General features: G+C 40.4%; 1 protein-coding gene across 3 annotated transcripts in view; it reads left to right on the forward strand.

Moving 5' to 3' along the window:
- Nucleotides 1-19,976, forward strand: part of UHRF1BP1L (UHRF1 binding protein 1 like) — a 116,009-nt gene that overhangs the window by 18,022 nt on the left and 78,011 nt on the right. The window lies entirely within an intron of this gene.

Below are 19,976 nucleotides of genomic sequence, written 5' to 3' on the forward strand. Positions count from 1 at the left end.
AGTGGAGTGATCTTGGCTCACTGCAACCTCTGCTTCCTGGGTTCAAGTGATTCTCCTGCCTCAGCCTCCTTGAGTAGCTGGGATTACAGGTGCGTGCCATCATGCCCAGCTGATTTTTTTTTTTTTTTGTATTTTTTTTTAGTAGAGACAGGGTTTCACCATGTTGGTCAGGCTGGTCTCGAACTCCTGACCTCATGATCCATCCTCAGCCTCCCAGAGTGCTGGGATTATAGGTGTGAGCCACCATGCCCAACTAATTTTTTTTTTTTTTTTTAATATTTTGTGGAGACAGGATCTCTGTGTTGCCCAGGCTGGTCTCAAACTCCTGGTGTCAAGCAGTCCTCCTTGCCTCAGCCACCCTAAGTGCTGGGATTACAGGCATGAGCCACTGTGCCCTGCCTAGGTCCACCCATTTTTAATGGTTTGTATTTCTTTCTTTCTTTATTTGAGAGACAAGGTCTCACTCGGTCTCCCAGACTGGAGTGCATGGTGTGATCATAGTGCACACTTAAACGCAGCCTCAAACTTCTTGGCTCAAGTGATCCTCCTGCCTCAGCCTCCCAAGTAGCTAAGTCTACAAGCATGCACCACCATGCCTGGCTAATTAAAAAAAAAAAAAATTCTTGTAGAGATGGGGTCTTGCTATGATTCCCAGGCTGATCTTGAACTCCTGGCTTCAAGCAGTCTTTCTGTCTTCTGCCTTTCAAAGTGTTGGGGGTACAGGCATGAACTACAATGCCTATCCTATTTTAAAGGTTAACAACAAATTAAGATTTTTAAAAACACTCTGTGGGCCAGATAGTATCTGTGGGCAGATAGCTCACAGGCTGCCTGTCTGCATTATTTCATTTTTTAATGTTTATTTGGAAAAACCGGTTATATGAGATTTATTTTTTTTCATTACATGCATACTTACAAAAATAACCAAGTCAAACAAACTCTATGTAAATTGAGAATGCATTAAAAAAAAACCATTTTTTTAAACCATTTAAACCATTGGGAACATACTTTGATTCTTGTTCCATTAACATTGTAGGTTTTATTTTTTTTAAATTTATGCTTTTACATTAATCAAACTCAAAAGAGCCTGTCTGTCAGAAGTTCTGGAGGCCCAGACTTGCAACAGGTTTAGTGGGCGAAGACTGGGGTGGCGGAGGGCAGTCTTGGGACTGAGCCCTCAACATGTGGGATGTGGGATCTGTTACCATCTCCGGGTAGATAGTGTCTGAACACCCAGCTGTTTGGTGTGTGGGGGAGAAAATTCCACACACATGGTCACAGAATTTTTCTGTGTTGATGATTATTGTTGTGTGAGCAGGGGAAAAACATGGTTAGAGAGTTTCCCTATACATCACAACACTCAGTTCCTTCTAAAATACCATATATATATATTTTAAATTTATTGTTTTTGGCTCTGTCTGCCCTGACTGTAATAAGCCCTGCAGCGCAAAGATCTTTGTCTTTCTGTTCTCTCATACATCCCAAGCACCCAGATTGGTGTCTGCCACATAGTAGGTCCTCAGTAAATATTTGTTGAATGTACAACACCTTTAATCTCTCAGACATTCTGCTAGGGACTGAGGACAAGATCCCTGCTCTCCTGGAGTTGATCTTCTAGTTGGGGAGAAGCAAACGTGTAAGAAGGCAAGTAATTGCAAATTCTGATAGACCAGGAAGATCAAAGTGGATGAAGCGAGCAGAGCATGAGAGGGGAGGAGAGAGGAGAGAAGCTGCTTTGAAGGGGTGATGAGTTAGGGTAAACCTAGGGGATGAGAAGGATGAGAGGGTGAAAAGCATGCCAGGCACAGGGAGCTTCTTGTCCAACTGTTCTCAGGGGAGAAAAGTTTGACCTTCTGTAGGAGTAGACGGAGAGAAGGCAAGGGATCCTAAGGGAGATGGTGCAAGGGCTTTTGGGCTTTGGGGGAGTTTGGAGTTTATCCAAAATGTAGTAGAGAAGAGGGTTCTTGAAGAGTTTTCAGCAGGGGTAGGGCATGTGGGATTTGTGTAAAGCAGGGAGCAAACTACAACTCATGGGCCTGCTTTGGCTCACTGCCTATTTTGGGAAACAAAGTTTTATTGGATCACAGACACACCATTAGTTTGAGCTACAAAGGCAGAATTTATGAAAAAGAAAATGTTTATACCTGGAATATATGGTAAGTCTTACAAATTTACACTGAAAGCTCCTTGAGGGTAAGAGTTGCCATATACTGCTACAATGCCTAGTAAATGCTCAGTTTTTAAATATGGTTGAATTGAAAATTTATCAGTATAATAATGGAATGGTAACTGATCCTAAAATGCCTCTTAAATTAAAATTGTACAGGTTTAGTTTTAGTCTGGGCTCTACTTTAATGAGACCTTCAGCATTTGACTTAACCTCTCTAGGCTTGACATTCTCTGCTATAAAATGAGGAGGTTGGATTAAATTATTTGATACTCTTTGTAGTATGAGGACTGCCTATGGCTCTACTTTTTTTTTTTTTAAGCTTAGAATTGCTTCTAATATCTTCATTGGATGGCAGATGCAATGGGGTGGTTTTCAAAAGGCTATGGTTCTAATACCTTATATGTTTTTATTCCCTTAGATTTTATTAATAGTTAACAAGTTCATTTCTTTTATTTTATTATTTGAGATGGTGTCTCACTATGTTGCTCAGGCTGGTCTGGAATTCCTGGGCTTAGATGATCCCACCTTAGCCTCCTGAGTATCTGGGATTACAAGCAGGCACCACCATGCCTGCCTAAGTTCATTATTTTTTTAACATTGTTTAACACAACAAAAACCGCACAAATCATAGAAGAAAAAAATAGTCCATCAAAATTAAAACCTCTGCCCTTTGAAAAACACTGTAACTACAGGGCAAACCATAGACTGGGAGAAAACAAATATAAGGAAATCTCAAACTCCCAACCTCACATGATCCGCCCGCCTCGGCCTCCCAAAGTGGTGGGATTACAGGCGTGAGCCACTGTGCCAGGCCTAGTTTGCATTTTCTAGAATTTTATATAAATATGTATTTTTTTCCTGGCTTCTTTCACTCAGCATAATTATCTTGCAATTAATGTATTTTGTTATATGCATAACTTCTTATTGCTGAGTATTCTGTTGTGAATATGCCACAATTTATCCATTTACCTATTGATAAATATTTGGGTTGTATCCGTTTGTCAGCTATTAGAAATGAATCTATTATGAACATTCATGTATAAATCTTCATGAGGACATAGGACTTTCTCTCCTTCTCTCTCTCTTTTACATAATTGTATGTGTTATACTTTCATATGAAGGACCTAAGCTTTTCATTCGTTTTAAATTCCTAGTAGTAGAATGGTTAGGTATATGCTAGGTATGTATCACTTAAAAAAAATTCCAAACAGCTTTCCAAAGTGGTTTCAACTTGTTTATTTTACATTCTCACAAATACGTATATGAGAGTTCCAGTTGCTCCATATCTTCACCAATACTCAGTATGGTTAGCCTTTTTAATTTTAGCTATTTTAATGGATAAGTAGTGGTATCTTACTATAGTTTTCAATTTGCAGTTTTCTGATGACTAATGTTGGGCATCTTTTCAAGTGCCTATCTGCCATCTGTGTCTTCTTTGGTTCCAGAGTCCCTTTAAATCTTTTGCCTATTTCGTTTTTTCTTTTTTTCTTTTTTGAGATGGAATCTTGCTTTGTCGCCCAGGTTGGAGTAGAGTGGTGCAATCTTGGCTCACTGAAACCTCCACCTCCTAGGTTCAAGGAATTCTTCTGCCTCAGCCTCCCGAATAGCTGGGATTACAGGCGCCTGCCACCACACTCAGCTAATTTTTGTATTTTTAGTAGAGATGAGATTTTGCCATTTTGGCCATGCTGGTCTCAAACTCCTTATCCCAGATGATCCATCCGCCTAGGCCTCCCAAAGTGCTGGGATTACAGGCGTGAGCCACCGCGCCTGGGCTCTTTTGCCTATTTTATTAGTAAATTGTCTTATTTTCAAGTTGTAAGAATTAAAAAAAAAATTGTAGGTACAAGTCGTTTTTCAAATGTATGCTTTGGAAATATTTTCTCCCAGTCTGTGGTTTGCCCTAGATACAGTGTCTTTCGAAGGGCAGAGGTTTTAATTTTGATGGACTATTTTTTTCTCCTCTGATTTGTGCGTTTTTTGTTGTGTTAAATCTACCAAACTCAAGGTCACCAATATTTTCTTCTATATATTCCTTCCTTCCTCCCTCCCTCCCTCCCTCCCTCCCTCCCTCCCTTCCCCGCTCTCTTCCTCCCTTCCCTCCTCCCTTTCCTTCCCCCTTCACTCCCTCCCTCCACCCCATGCCTCCCTCCCTCCCTTCCTTTCTCCTTTTCTGAGAGGAGTGTTGCTCTATCGCCCAGGCTGGAGGGCAATGGCGCAATCTTGGCTCACTGCAAACTCCGCCTCCCGGGTTCACGCCATTCTTCTGCCTCAGCCTCCCGTGTGACTGGGACTACAGGTGCCCGCCACCACACCCGGCTAATTTTTTTGTATTTTTAGTACAGACGAGATTTCACTGTGTTAGCCAGGATGGTCAGGATCTCCTGACCTTGTGATCCGCCTACCTCGGCCTCCCAAAGTGCTGGGATTACAGGCGTGAGCCACCGCGCCCGGCCATTTTCTTCCATATTTTAAGAAGTTTTAAAGTTGTAGTTCTTAGATTTAGGTCTGTGATAATTTAGAGTTAATTTTTGTTTATGAGGTGAGGTAAAGGTCAAGGTTTTTTTGTTTTGTTTTGTTTGTTTGCCTATGACTGTAACAGCATTCTGGTACCATTTGTTAAAAATATTTTCATTGACTTGTTTTTGCAGCTTTGTTGGAAATTAGCTAACCATAAATTTGGGTCTATTTCTGGACTCTGTATTTTGTTGCATTTATTATTTATTTACACACACGATTATTAGACTGCCTTGATTTCTGTAGCTTTTAGATAAGTCTTGAAATTGGCAGTATAATGTTTCCAACTTTGTTCATCTTTTTCGGAGTTATTTTGGATATTCTAGATCTTCTGCATTTTCATAAAAATTTTAGAATCAGTATGTCATTTCTCTCTCAAAAAAGAAACCTGCTTAGGTTTTGCTTAAGGTTGCCTTGAATCTCTTAAGTCTTTTTAAGAGAATTGATGACATTTGAACAGTATTGAGTTTAACCCACTAATATGTTTTATTTCTTCATTTATTTAGATCTTCTTCAATTTCTTGGAACAGTATTTTGTAGTTTTCAGTTTCTAAGCCTTGCACACCTTTTGACAAATTTATCCCTAAAAATTTCATATTTCTTATGCTAATGTTAATGGTACTTTAAAATGTTCAGTTTCTGATTGTTGCTACATATAGAAACATAATTGATTTTTTTTTTTTTATTTTATTCTATTTTTGAGACGGAGTCTCGCTCTGTTGCCCAGGCTGGATTGCAGTGACACGATTTCGGCTCACTGCATCCTCTGCCTCCTGAGTTCAAGCGCTTCTCCTGCCTCAGCCTCCTGAGTAGCTGGGACTACAGGTGCGCGCCACTATGCCTGGCTAATTTTTGTATTTTTAGTAAAGACAGGGTTTCACCATGTTGGCCAGGCTGGTCTTGAACTCTTGACCTTGTGATTTGCCCACCTTGGCCTCCCACAGTGCTGGGGTTATAGGCATGAGCCACCACGACCAGCTGATTTCTTTATTATAATTTTTATTGAGTGAAATTTACATACCATAAAATGGATAAACTTTCCATAATCAGTCTGATTTTTAAAAAATAAGCGTTTAATCTTAGAATAGTTATAGATTTATAGAAAGGTTGTGAAGATAATACAGAATTCTCATACTCAGCATGCAGTCTCTCTTATTAGCATTTTACATTCGTATGGTTCATCACAATTAACTAATGTTGATAATTATTAGATATTATTAGCCATACTGTGTTCAGATTTCCTTAGTGTTTCTTTTACCCACTGTCCTTTTTCTGTTCCATGGTCCCATTCCAAATATATTACATTTAGTCATCATGTCTTTTTAGGCTCCTCTTGGTTGTGCCCATTTCTCAGACGTTCCTTGTTTTTGATGACCTTGAGAGTTCTTTGTTTTGTTTTGTTTTGAGATGGTCTCACTCAGTCTTCCAGACTGGAGTGCAGTAGTGTGATTATGACTCAATGCAGCCTCGACCTCCTGGGCTTAAGTGGTCCTCCTACCTCAGCCTCCTGAGCAGCTGGGACTACAGGCATGCGCCACTACACCTGCTAATTTTTTACTTTTTGTAGAGACATAAGCCACCGTGCCCAGCCAACCTTGAAAGTTTTGAGGAGACCTGGCCAGGTGTTTTGTATAGTTTTCTTTCACTTGGGGTTTGTCTGCTATTTTCCTTTAAAAAAAATTCAAAAATTTGTATAAAATTACTAATTTTTTCTAGGACCGAGAGAAATGCAAATTTCAATGGTGTCAAGCTATCTTTGGTTGCTCTTTAAAATCAATACACATACAGTCCAGGATTGATAACAGTAGTATAAAAAAGGCATTCTTTGTATCTCCTCCACGATAAATCTATGATTTTAAATCTGATGCATACAAATGAGTCCCCCAGATAACTTCCTAAAATGGAGAAATGGAGATTTCTAGACCCTCTCCATATCAGGAGCGCCAGAATCTCTGGGAATGGGCTTGAAATGGAGTAGTTTTAAAAAACATCCCAAAGGCCGGGTGTGATGGCTCACGCCTGTAATCCCAGCACTTTGGGAGGCTACAGCAGGAGGATTGCTTGAGCCCAGGAGTTTGAGACCAGCCTGGGCAACATGGCAAGACCCCATCTCTACAAAAAAAAAATAAATATGAGCTGGGCATGGTGGCACTGGGCATGTTGAGGAGGTCGAGGTTGAGGGAGGAGAGGTTGAGGCCTGGGAGGATCACTTGAGCCCAGGAGTTCAAGGCTGCAGTGAGCTGTGATCACACCCAACTGCACTCCAGCCGGGGCGACAAAACGAGACTGCCTCAAAATAAAAAGTTCTGCGGGTAATTCTAATATCACTAGTGTATGTCTACTCTTTTTCTTAGGATTAGATTGGTGTTAGGGGTTTTTGGCAAGAAGACCACAGAGGTTAGTTAAGAGCTGTTTTATGTCAAATCAAGGGTACATATTATCAATGTGTGTTATTATTGTTGATGTTGACTTTGATAACCTGGCTGATGTAGCATTAGCCAGGTTCTCCACTGTAAAGTTACTCGTTTCCTCATTTTCATACTAAACATTTTGGAAGGAAGTATGTGCAGCCCTCACTAAAAGAATGAGGAGTTATGCTCCATCTCCCTGAGGCTAGAATATCTATGTAAATTTTTTGGAACTTTTCTGCCAGGGAGATTTCTCTATTTTTTCCAAGTTATTTATTTATTTAATTATATGTTTATATTAGTGTAGACCTCTGTATTTTTATTTTATAATTTGTGTTATTATCCAGTACTCTTTTATTTATTTTGTTGCTCAGATTCTTTCAGCTTTGGCTATTGGTAATTCTTTCATATGGCTCCTCTGTCCCTTCAACTGGTTTATTTTTATATTGGCCTTATATCCTACAACATTGCTATACTCATTTTTTAGTTCTGGCAATGTCTTTAATAATTCTGTATGATTTTCTACACAGGTGATCATGTCGGCTGGGAAAAAATAATTTTACTACTTTTCAAAACCAGATGCCCTTTATATATTTTTCTTACCTTATTGTGTTGGCTAGAACCTTCAATACATTGTTGGAAATAAGTGATGAGAGCAAACACCCTTGCCTTGTCCCTGTCATAAGGGAAAAGCAATTTTAGTCTTTTCTCATTACATGTAATTTTAGCTGTAGAATTTTTGTAGATGTCCTTTAGAGTTTTGGGGAAGTACTCTTCTGTTCCTATTTTGTTGAGAGTTATTTTTTCATGAATGGGTGTTGACTCTTGTAAAATACTGTTTTGGGCTCTATTGAGAACATGATGTAATTTTACCTTTTTTTTTTTTTTTTTTGAGACAGAATCTTGCTCTGTTGCCCAGGCTGGAGTGTGGTGGTGTCATCTAGGCACCAGCTCCACCTGCTGGGCTCAGATGATCCCGCTTACCTCAGCCTTCTGAGTAACTTGGACTATAGGCCCCTGCTACTATGCTTAGCTAACTTAATTTTTTGTACAGATGAGGTCTCACTATTTCTGGGCTCAAGCGATCCTCCCATGCCAGCTTCCCAAAGTGTTGGGATTACAGGCATGAGCCACTGTGTCTGGCTAGATTTTACTTCTTCTTTTTCTTTTTCTTTTTTTTTTTTTTGAGACAGAGTCTCATTCTGTCACCCAGGCTGGAGTACAGTGGCAGGATCTTGGCTCACTGCAACCTCCGCCTCCTGGATTTAAGCGATTCTCCTGCCTCAGCCTCCCCAGTAACTGGGATTACAGGTGTGCACCACCACACCCAGCTAATTTTTTTTGTATTTTTTGTAGAGATGGGGTTTCACCATGTTGGCCAGGCTGGTCTCAAACTCCTGACCTGAGGTGATCCGCTCACATTGGCCTCTCAAAGTGCTGGAATTACAGGTGTGAGCTACCTGGCCCGACCTAGATTTTACTTTTAATGTGGTGAATTGCATTAGTTGGTTTTTGGTTGTTAAGCCAACCCTCATTTCTAGAATAAAAACTTGGTGAAGATGTATTATACTTCTGTTTTTTTTTTTTCTCAGACAGGATCTCACTTTCTCACCAAGGCTGGAGTGCAGTTGCACGATCACAGCTCTGCAGCCTCAATCTCCCCGGCTTAAGCGATCTTCCTACCTCAGCCTCCCAAGTAGCTACAGGCGTGTGCCACCATGCCTAGCTAACTTAAGAATTTTTTGTAGAGACGGGGTCTCACTATGTTGCCCAGGCTTGCCGGGAACTCCTGAGCTCAAGTGATCCACCTTGCTTTTTGGCCTCCCAAATTTTTGGGATTGCAGATGTGAGCCACAATGCCTGGCCTATACTTATTTATTGTTTTAAACTTTAGTTCATACCTTGGCTTATGAAATCATTTTAGTTATGATCACTATTTTATTTTTTGAGACAGAGTTTCACCCTGTCGCCTAGGCTGGTGTGTGGTGGCGTGATCTCAGCTGACTGTAGCCTCCGCTTCCCAAGCTCAAGTGATTCTCCTGCCTCAGCCTCCCAAGTAGCTGGGATTATAGACGCCTGCCACCACATCTGGCTAATTTTTGGCATTTTTAGTGGAGACGGGGGTTTTACTGTGTTGGACAGGCTGGTCTTGAACTGCCGACCTCAGGTAATTCACCTACCTCAGCCTTCCAAAGTGCTGAGACTACAGGCGTGAGCTACTGCTCCTGGCCAATCACTGTTTTAAAAGATTGAAATAGAACATATCAGACTATCAAAATACTGCTTCATGAAATTTTGGGCCTTTTTTTTTGTTTGTGTACTTACTAAGTTGTTGTGTATAGTGTATTTCTTGCCTTAGGTTATGTCAAAAAATTTGAAAATCCCTTAATTCACATTGTGAGCCTGGAGATAATGGAGTACTTCAGATAATGAAGTGTTGTATTACAAGAGGTACACCTGGAGTGACAGGAGTGTAGGTGATTAAAGGAGAAAATGAAGAAATAGGAGTTTCTGTAGAAAAGCCTTGATCTCGTGTCATGGTTTTTTATCTCTGTCAGTTCGTTTATGGCCTTCTCTGCATTGATAATTCTAGTTATCCATTCTTCCATTCTTTTTTCAAGATTTTTAGTTTCTTTGCGCTGGGTACGTAGTTCCTCCTTTAGCTCTGAGAAGTTTGATCAACTGAAGGCTTCTCCTTTCAACTCGTCAAAGTCATTCTCCGTCCAGCTTTGATCCGTTGCTGGTGATAAGCTGTGTTCCTTTGGAGGGGGAGATGTACTCTGATTTTTTGAATTTCCAGCTTTTCTGCCCCTTTTCCCCATCTTTCTGGTTTTGTCTGCCTTTGGTCTTTGATGCTGGTAACGTACTGATGGGGTTTTGGTGTGGGTGTCCTTTCTGGTTGTTAGTTTTCCTTCTAACACTCAGGACCCTCAGCTGTAGGTCTGTTGGAGATTGCTTGAGGTCCACTCCAGACCCTCTTTGCCTGGGTATCAGCAGCAGAGGCTGCAGAAGATAGAATATTGCTGAACAGCAAGTGCTGCTGTCTGATTCTTGCTCTGGAAGCTTTGTCTCAGGGGTGTACCCCGCTGTGTGAGGTGTCAGTCTGCACCTAGTGGGGGAATGTCTCCCAGTTAGGCTACTCAGGGGTCAGGGACCACTTGAGCAGGCAGTCTCTCCGTTCTCAGATCTCAACCTCCGTGCTGGGAGATCCATTGCTCTCTTCAAAGCTGTCAGACAGCTATCAGACTCTACCCAGAGGTGGAGTCTACAGAAACAGGCAGGCCTCCTTGAGCTGCGGTGGGCTCCACCCAGTTCCAGCTTCCCAGAGGCTTTGTTTACCTACTTAAGCCTCAGCAATGGCGGGCGCCCCTCCCCCAGCCTCGCTGCCGCCTTGCAGTTAAATCTCAGAATGCTGTGCTAGCAATGAGGCAGGCTCTGTGGCGTGGGACCCAGAATCTCTGGGACACATTTAAAGCAGTTTGTAGAGGGAAATTTATAGCACTAAATGCCCACAAGTGAAAGCTGGAAAGATCTAAAATTGACCCCCTAACATCACAATTAAAAGAACTAGAGAAGCAAGAGCAAACACATTCAAAAGCTAGCAGAAGGCAAGAAATAACTAAGATCAGAGCAGAACTGAAGGAGATACAGACACAGAAAACCCTCCAAAAAATCAATGAATCCCGGAGCTGGTTTTTTGAAAAAATCAACAAAATTGATAGACCACTAGCAAGACTAATAAAGAAGAAAAGAGAGAAGAATCAAATAGATGCAATAAAAAATGATAAAGGGGATATCACCACCAACCCCACAGAAATACAAACTACCATCAGAGAATACCATAAACACCTCTACACAAATAAATTAGAAAACCTAGAAGAAATGGATAATTTCCTGGACACTTACACTCTACCAAGACTAAACCAGGAAGAAGTTGAATCCCTGAATAGACCAATAGCAGGCTCTGAAATTGAGGCAATAATTAATAGCCTACCCACCAAAAAAAGTCCAGGACCAGATGGATTCACAGCTGAATTCTACTGGAGGTACAAGGAGGAGCTGGTACCATTCCTTCTGAAACTATTCCAATCAATAGAAAAAGAGGGAATCCTCCCTAATTCATTTTATGAGGCCAACATCATCCTGATACCAAAGCCTGGCAGAGATACAACAAAAAAAGAGAATTTTAGACCAATATCCCTGATGAACATCAATGCAGAAATCCTCAATAGAATACTGGCAAACCAAATCCAGCAGCACATCAAAAAGCTTATCCACCATGATCAAGTGGGCTTCATCCCTGGGATGCAAGGCTGGTTCAACATACGCAAATCAATAAACATAATCCAGCATATAAACAGAACCAAAGACAAAAACCACATGATTATCTCAATAGATGCAGAAAAGGCCTTTGACAAAATTCAACAGCCCTTCATGCTAAAAACTCTCGATAAATTCGGTACTGATGGAACGTATCTCAAAATAATAAGAGCTATTTATGACAAATCCACAGTCAATATCATACTAAATGGGCAAAAACTGGAAGCATTCCCTTTGAAAACTGGCACAGGACAGGGATGCCCTCTCTCACCACTCCTATTCAACGTAGTGTTGGAAGTTCTGGCTAGGGCAATCAGGCAAGAGAAAGAAATCAAGGGTATTCAGTTAGGAAAAGAAGAAGTCAAATTGTCTCTACAGGTGACATGATTATATATTTAGAAAACCCCATCATCTCAGCCCAAAATCTCCTTAAGCTGATAAGCAACTTCAGCAAAGTCTCAGGATACAAAATTAATGTGCAAAAATCACAGGCATTCTTATACACCAGTAACAGACAAACAGAGAGCCAAATCATGAATGAACTTCCATTCACAATTGTGTCAAAGAGAATAAAATACCTAGGGATCCAACTTACAAGGGATGTAAAGGACCTCTTCAAGGAGAACTACAAACCACTGCTCAGTGAAATCAAAGAGGACACAAACAAATGGAAGAACATACCATGCTCATGGATAGGAAGAATCAATATCGTGAAAATGGCCATACTGCCCAAGGTAATTTATAGATTCAATGCTATTCCCATTAAGCTACCAATGAGTTTCTTCACACAATTGGAAAAAACGGCTTTAAAGTTCATATGGAACCAAAAAAGAGCCCGCATTGCCAAGACAATCCTAAGTCAAAAGAACAAAGCTGGAGGCATCACGCTACCTGACTTCAAACTATACTACAAGGCTACAGTAACCAAAACAGCATGGTACTGGTACCACAACAGAGATATAGACCAATGGAATAGAACAGAGCCCTCAGAAGTAATACCACACATCTACTACAGCCATCTGATCTTTGACAAAGCTGACAAAAACAAGAAATGGGGAAAGGATTCTCTATTTAATAAATGGTGCTGGGAAAATTTGGCTAGCCTTAAATAGAAAGCTGAAACTGGATCCTTTCCTTACTCCTTATATGAAAATTAATTCAAGATGGATTAGAGACTTAAATGTTAGACCTAAAACCATACAAACCCTAGAAGAAAACCTAGGTAATACCATTCAGGACATAGGCATGGGCAAAGACTTCATGTCTAAAACACCAAAAGCAATGGCAACAAAAGCCAAAATTGACAAATGGGATCTAATTAAACTAAAGAGCTTCTGCACAGCAAAAGAAACTACCATTAGAGTGAACAGGCAACCTACAGAATGGGAGAAAATTTTTGCAATCTACTCATCTGACAAAGGGCTAATATCTAGAACCTACAAAGAACTCTATCAAATTTACAAGAAAAAAACAAACAACCCCATCAAAAAGTGGGCAAAGGATATGAACAGACATTTTTCAAAATAAGACATTTATGCAGCCAACAGATACATGAAAAAATGCTTGTCATCCCTGGCCATCAGAGAAATGCAAATCAAAACCACAATGAGATACCATCTCACACCAATTAGAATGGCGATCATTAAAAAGTCAGGAAACAACAGGTGCTGGATGTGGAGAATCCAGGATGTGGAGAAATAGGAACACTTTTACCCTGTTGGTGGGATTGTAAACTGGTTCAACCATTGTGGAAAACAGTATGGCGATTCCTCAAGGATCTAGAACTAGAAGTACCATATGACCCAGCCATCCCATTACTGGGTATATACCCAAAGGATTATAAATCATGCTGCTATAAAGACAGGTGCACACGTATGTTTATTGCGGCACTATTCACAATAGCAAAGACTTGGAATCAACCTAAATGTCCATCAGTGACAGACTGGATTAAGAAAATGTGGCACATATACACCATGGAATACTATGCAGCCATAAAAAAGGATGAGTTTGCGTCCTTTGTAGGGACATGGATGCAACTGGAAACCATCATTCTCAGCAAACTATGGCAAGAACAGAAAACCAAACACCGCATGTTCTCACTCATAGGTGGGAATTGATCAATGAGATCACTTGGACTCTGGAAGGGGAACATCACACACCGGGGCCTATTATGGGGAGTGGGGAGCGGGGAGGGATGCCATTGGGAGTTATACCTGATGTAAATGATGAGTTAATGGGTTCTGACGAGTTGATGGGTGCAGCACACCAACATGGCACAAGTATACATATGTAACAAACCTGCACGTTGTGCACATGTACCCTAGAACTTAAAGTATAATAATAAAAAATAATAGTAATAATAAAAAAGAAAAGCCTTGATCTGTTTCTTAGTTTTGATTGAAGAGATCTTTATGGTTGCATGATGAGGTCCATGGGCTATCAATGGATTTAATTAGTTATAGATAATAACTTAGTGATCCTAGCCAAAGTACTTGGCAGTCTGTCAGATTTGGGGAAGTTTTTTTGAAAACATTTTCTCTTGTATGACTTTAAATTTTGGTTTTAAGATATTTTCCCATCTGAAAGTATTGTTTTGAATAAAATCAAACAGAAACTGTTAAATTAATTTGGTTGCTTAAAGATACTGGTTCTTATAACAACTCTTCATATGATAATGAGAATTTCATCCTTGTAGGGACACACAGTCTTGAGATACTAGCTAGTGATTTCAATTACTGGTTCATATTAAGGATGTGAGTTAGGCCCAGTTGACGAGAATGGAAAATGATGAAGAAGAATCTTTTCAGTACCTTTCAGTTCTAAAACACTGTGGCTATGTGTTTCTCAGTCACTGTCCATTATTAATTTATAAGTTTGATCCCAAAGTGGTCTATTTGTTTCAAATTTCTGGAGGAAAGAATGTGATCGAATAGCCTAGATGCCTTGTCAACCTGTAAATCAATCACTATAACCAAGGAAGTATGTTAAAAAGTATCTTAGATGTGCATCTTTCTTCTGTGTATACAGTTTTTCCCAGAAGAATGGATTACTGTTAGCTGGGTAGCCACTCCAAGAGGTATTTATTAATAACAAGCTAAATAATTGAATTATAACCATTAAATACTGAATTGCAATGTTGAAAGAATTTATTTTCTAGGTGACTAAAATTAATCATTTTCTTTAAGGCAGTGGTTCTTAGCGTATTTTGTGTCCAAAAACCCCCTTTGAAAGTCTGATAAAATATTGTAGACTTCTTGAAGCCCATCTAATACCTGCAGATTAAGAGTATCTACTTTTTAAATTTATTAATTAAACAATCTAACGTGCGTTGCTAAATTCCCTGTAACATCTAGTTTTTCATGTTATACCATGAAATATTGTATAATGGGGATTGTTTTTTTCTTTTTTTTTTCTGAGACAGGGTGTCGCTATTTTGCCCAGACTAGTGTCAAACTCTTGGCCTCAAGTTATCTTCTTACCTTGGCCTCCCAAAGTGCTAGGATTAGAAGCCTCAGCCAAACTGCCTGGCCTGTATCTTAGTCTTAATAATTGTGAACACTTACTGAGTTATTACTCATATTGGGGATCATAACTAGCATTTTACATGTTTTGGGTTAATCCTTAAAACAACTCTGTGAGGCAGGTACTATTATCCTCATGTTACAGATGAGGAATCTGAGATATAGTTTAAATAGTAAGCAGTAGGTAGCATTTTACCTCTTGTTGAGATGATTTTTTTTTTTTTTTGAGACAGAGTCTCGCTGTCTCCCAGGCTGGAGTGCAGTGGTGCAATCTCAGCTCACTGCAACCTCTGCCTTCTGGGTTCAAGCGATTCTCCTGTCTCAGCCTCCAGAGTAGCTGGGATCCACACCCAGCTAATTTTTCTGTATTTTTAGTAGAGATGGGTTTCACCGTGTTGGCCAAGCTGGTCTCGAACTCCCGACCTCAGGTGATCCAACCACTTCGGCCTCCCAAAGTCCACCGTGCCCGGCCGAGATGAGATTCTTTTTGTGTGTGTGACAGGGTCTTACTCTGTCATCCAGGCTGGAATGCAGTGCCACTATCGTGGTTCACTGCAGGGTTGACCTCCTGGGCTCAGGTGATCCTCCCACCTCAGCCTCATGGGTAGCTGGGACTACAGATGCATGTCATCATGGCTGGCTAAGTTTTGTATTTTTAGTAAAGATGGGGTTTTGTCATGTTACCCAGGCTGGTCTTGAACTCTTGGGCTCAAGCAATCCACTTGCCTCAGCCTCCCAAAGTTCTGGGGATTACAGGCATGAGCTCATGTGCGCCTAGCAAGCTGAGATTCTTTTTTTTTTTTTTTTTTTTTTTTTGAGATGGAGTCTCGCTCTGTCACCAAGCTGGTGTGCAGTGGTGCAATGTCAGCTCACTGCAACCTCTGCCTCCCGGGTTCAGGCAATTCTCCATCCTCAGTCTCCTGAGATTCTTGACTTTTTGTGCATTTATTCCCTCTTCCCTTAACCAAATTATAAATCTTTGATTATACAGACCTTTTGTTTTGTTTTGTTTTGCCCTTAAATGTTTACTTAGTACAGTGCACATAATTTAGACCCTAATAATGGTGTATTGATTGTAAAATGTATAATCTAAATCAAGTCTATTTTTTTCATTTGCTTGGAAATTTTATTGAGTTGTTAGCTATTATTTTTGTTTTTTGTTTTGTGTTTGAGACAAAGGCTCTGTCACCCAGGCCTGGAGTGCAGTGGCACAATTATGGATCACTGCAGCATTGACCTCCCAGGCTCAAGTGATCCTCCAAGCTCAGTCCCCTGAGTAACGGAGGCTACAGGAGTGTTCCACTATGCCTGACTAATTCTTTTTTAAATTTTTTGTAGATACAGGGTCTCACTAATATAGTGGCTCACTAACATACAGACCAGCCCAGGCTGGTCTCAAACTCTTGGGCTCAAGTGATCCTCTCGCCTTGGCCTCTCAAACTGCTGATATTTCAGGCATGAGCCCCCTGCTTCTGGCTAAATTACATATATTTTAATCCTCCTCATTTTTCACTTTTGCTGTTGGCAGGCCAGTCTTTTTTGGTTTCTCTTGAACTTTTGTCTTTATAAAAGTGATATACGCTCGTTATAGAATACTTATACAGAAAAGTATAAATAAAGAGAAGTAAATCTAGGCTGGGTGTGATGGTTCACACCTGTAATCCCAGCACTTTGGGAGGCTGAGGCAGGAGGTATCTCTTGAGCCCAGGGGTTCAATATCAGCCTGAGCAACATAGTGAGTTCCTGTCTTTAAAAAATAACTAGCTGGGGCTGGGCACGGTGGCTCATGCCTGTAATCCCAGCACTTTGGGAGGCCGAGGTGGATGGATAACGAGGTCGGGAGTTAGAGACCAGCCTGACCAACATGATGAAACCCTGTCTCTACTAAAAATACAAAAATTAGCTGGGCATGGTGGTACATGCCTGTCATCCCGGCTTCTCAGGAGGTTGAGGCAGGAGAATCGCTTGAACCCAGAAGGCAGAGGTTGCAGTGAGCTGAGACTGTGCCACTGCATTCCAGCCTGGGTGACAGAGCAAGACTGTCTCACAAAAAAAAAAAAAAGAACGAGCTGAGTGTGGTGGCATGTGCCCGTGGTCCCAACTGCTTTGGAGGTGGAGGTTGCAGTGAGCCAAAATCAAACCACTACACTCTAGCCTGGGCAACCAGATGAGACCCTGTCTCAAAATAAATAAAATAAATAAACAGATTAGCTGGGTGTGGTGGTCCCAACTACTTGGAAAGCTGCGGTGGGAGTATCACCTGAGTCCAGGAGGTTGTGGCTGCAATGAGCCATGATCACACCACTGCACTCCACCCTGGACAACAGAGAAAGACCCTGTCTCAAACACAAAAACAAAAAAATCTAAAACTCCATCAGCCATAGGTAGTCATGGGATTTTATGATGCATTTTTTACATACTTGAAATTATAGCACATAATTTTGTGACTTGAATTTTCATCAAACATTATAAGCATTTCTTTATATGATTGGCAACATATATTACTTGATATGTATGTATTAATATAGAGTATTATAATTAGATGGGTTATCCCTCTTGGGACATGTAGATTGTTTTCACTTTTTTTTTCTTGTAAGTATCCTTGAAATGAACATTCTTGTACATACCCAATCAAGGTATTGCCTGATTTCTTCACTAACCATGTTTCACCTCCATCCCCATATTCCTCCATGCCCAAGACTAAGGATATATAGTCAGATGTTAGAATATATAGTCAAATGTTCTATTTAAGTTATTCAAAATAGTCTGTTGTCCATCCTTCCTTCCCTATAAGTATTATAGATTACAGTATTTCTGATTTTTTTTCAATTCTGCTTTATATCATGTTCCCTCTCGTCTTAGAACCTTTATGCATTTTATTCCTCTGCTTGGAATACTTTCTTTCCCTACCCCGTTTTCGTCCTTGCCTAGTTAACAACTTCTCTTCCTTTAAAAGTCCGTGTTTCAGAGAACTTCTGGATTAGAACCCCTGCTATATTCTGTCTTAGTTGTGCCATTTGATCTGTCTCACCAACTAAACTGAAAACTCCACAAGGGTAGGGACCTCAAGTGTACTGCTTCCCAGTATGTGTGTCTGCATAATGAATTCTCAATACATACTTACTGAGTGTTGTCTTCTGGCTCTAATATTCTGCCTCAGGGAAGTGGCAGGGTTTTTGTCTGCTGGTTATCTATGGTTAGGAGTAGCAGCCTATGAGAAAGTGTCATGGTATTGAATCAGGCATGATCAGAAGCAAGTGTAATACAGCTCAGCATCATTGGTCAAATGCATGTGTTAAATGGTTGTTGTATTTCTTAGTTGACATCCTGTGAGAAGATATGAATTCACATAGAATCTGGCTCAAATTCTGGTTTGGAGTCACTGGAGAAACATGAGTTTATTGATTGGTATTCTTGCTGACAAGTAGGGCATGTAAATAACCCAGTACATACTATTGCTTTATATTTAATTTCCAAAAAAAGTAAAGACTAACTCTTGTTAGCCAGTAGTTTAGTTTTTTCAGTAATTTCACTTTTGAAAAAGTATTTTTTGGACATAGTAATTTTTTATTTTTCAGGGTTGTTTGGAAGATAAAGTAATGTATATGAATGTATTTCAAAGTAGATGTATAATTTATCATCATTGTTAGTTGTGACATTAGGCAAGTAAGTTCAAGTTTCTCCTTATGTTTACTCATTCAAAAATTAGGGTAAAATTAGTATAGATCCTAACAGGTTATCATGGGAACTAAATGAAGTAGTCACGTATGTATGCCAAGAGCTTGGAACACAGTAAACCCTTGGAAAATGCTCACTGTTATGTTAATTATTTCCAATCTTTTTTTTCTTTTTTTCCTGAGACAGGGTCTTGCTGTGTCACCCAGGCTGGAGTGCAATGGCACAGTCTCAGATCACTGCATCCTCCACCTCCTGGACTGAAGCGAAACTCCCACCTCAGCCTCCTGAGTAGCTGGGACTACAGGCATGCGCCAACACGTCCAGCTAATTTTTTTGTATTTTTAGTAGAGACCAGGTTTCACCATGTTGGCCAGGCTGGTCTTGAACTCCTGCCCTCAAGTGATCTGCCCTCCTCAGCCTCCCAAAATGCTGGGATTATAGGTGTGAGCCACCGCGTCTGGCTGCCTTTATCATTTCTTTGTGTTACAAACATTCCACTTACAGACCTAATTACTTTAAAATGTACAAGAAATTATTGTTGACTGTAGTCACTTTTTGTGCTGTTGAATACTATATCTGTCTTAGTCCGGTTTCACACTGCTATGAAGACATTCCTTGAGACTGAGTAATTTATGAAGAAAGGTTTAATTGACTCACAGTTCTGCATGGCTGAGGAGGCCTCAGGAAACTTACAATCATGGTGGAAGGTGATGGTGAAGCAAGGCACGTCTTACATGGTGACAGAGAGAGAGAGAGAGAGAGAGAGAGAGAGAGAGAGAGAGAGAGAGAGAGAGAGAGACTGAGAAACTGCCAAACACTTTAAAATCATGAGATTTTGTGAGAACTCACTCCGTAACTATCATGAGAATGGCATGGGAGAAACTGCCCCCATGATCCAATCACTTCCCACCAGATCCTTCCCCTGACATGTGGGGATTACAATTAGAGATGAGATTTGGGTGGGAACACAGAGCCAAACCATATCAGTATCATATTCATTCTACCTAATTGTGTTTTTGTATCCACTACCCATTCCCACCCCTGCTCCCCACCACTACCCTTTCCAGCCTCTGGTGACCATCATTTCTACTCTAGATCTCCATGAGTTCAATTGTTTTAATGTTTAGCTCCCACAAATGAACAAGAGTGTGTAAAGTTTGTCTTTCTGTGCCTAGTTTGTTTCGCTTAACTGTAATGTCCTCCAGTTCCATCTATGTTGTTGCAAATGACAGGATCTCATTCTTTTTTATGGCTGAATAATACTCCATCGTGTATATGTACCACATTTTCTTTAACTGTTTGTCATTGATGGACATTAGGTTGCATCCACTGCTATTTTTAGTGCTCTGTATATTTGAAAAA

Source organism: Trachypithecus francoisi, unplaced genomic scaffold (assembly GCF_009764315.1).
Source record: "Trachypithecus francoisi isolate TF-2019V2 unplaced genomic scaffold, Tfra_2.0 Lachesis_group11, whole genome shotgun sequence".
Lineage (NCBI taxonomy): Eukaryota > Metazoa > Chordata > Mammalia > Primates > Cercopithecidae > Trachypithecus > Trachypithecus francoisi.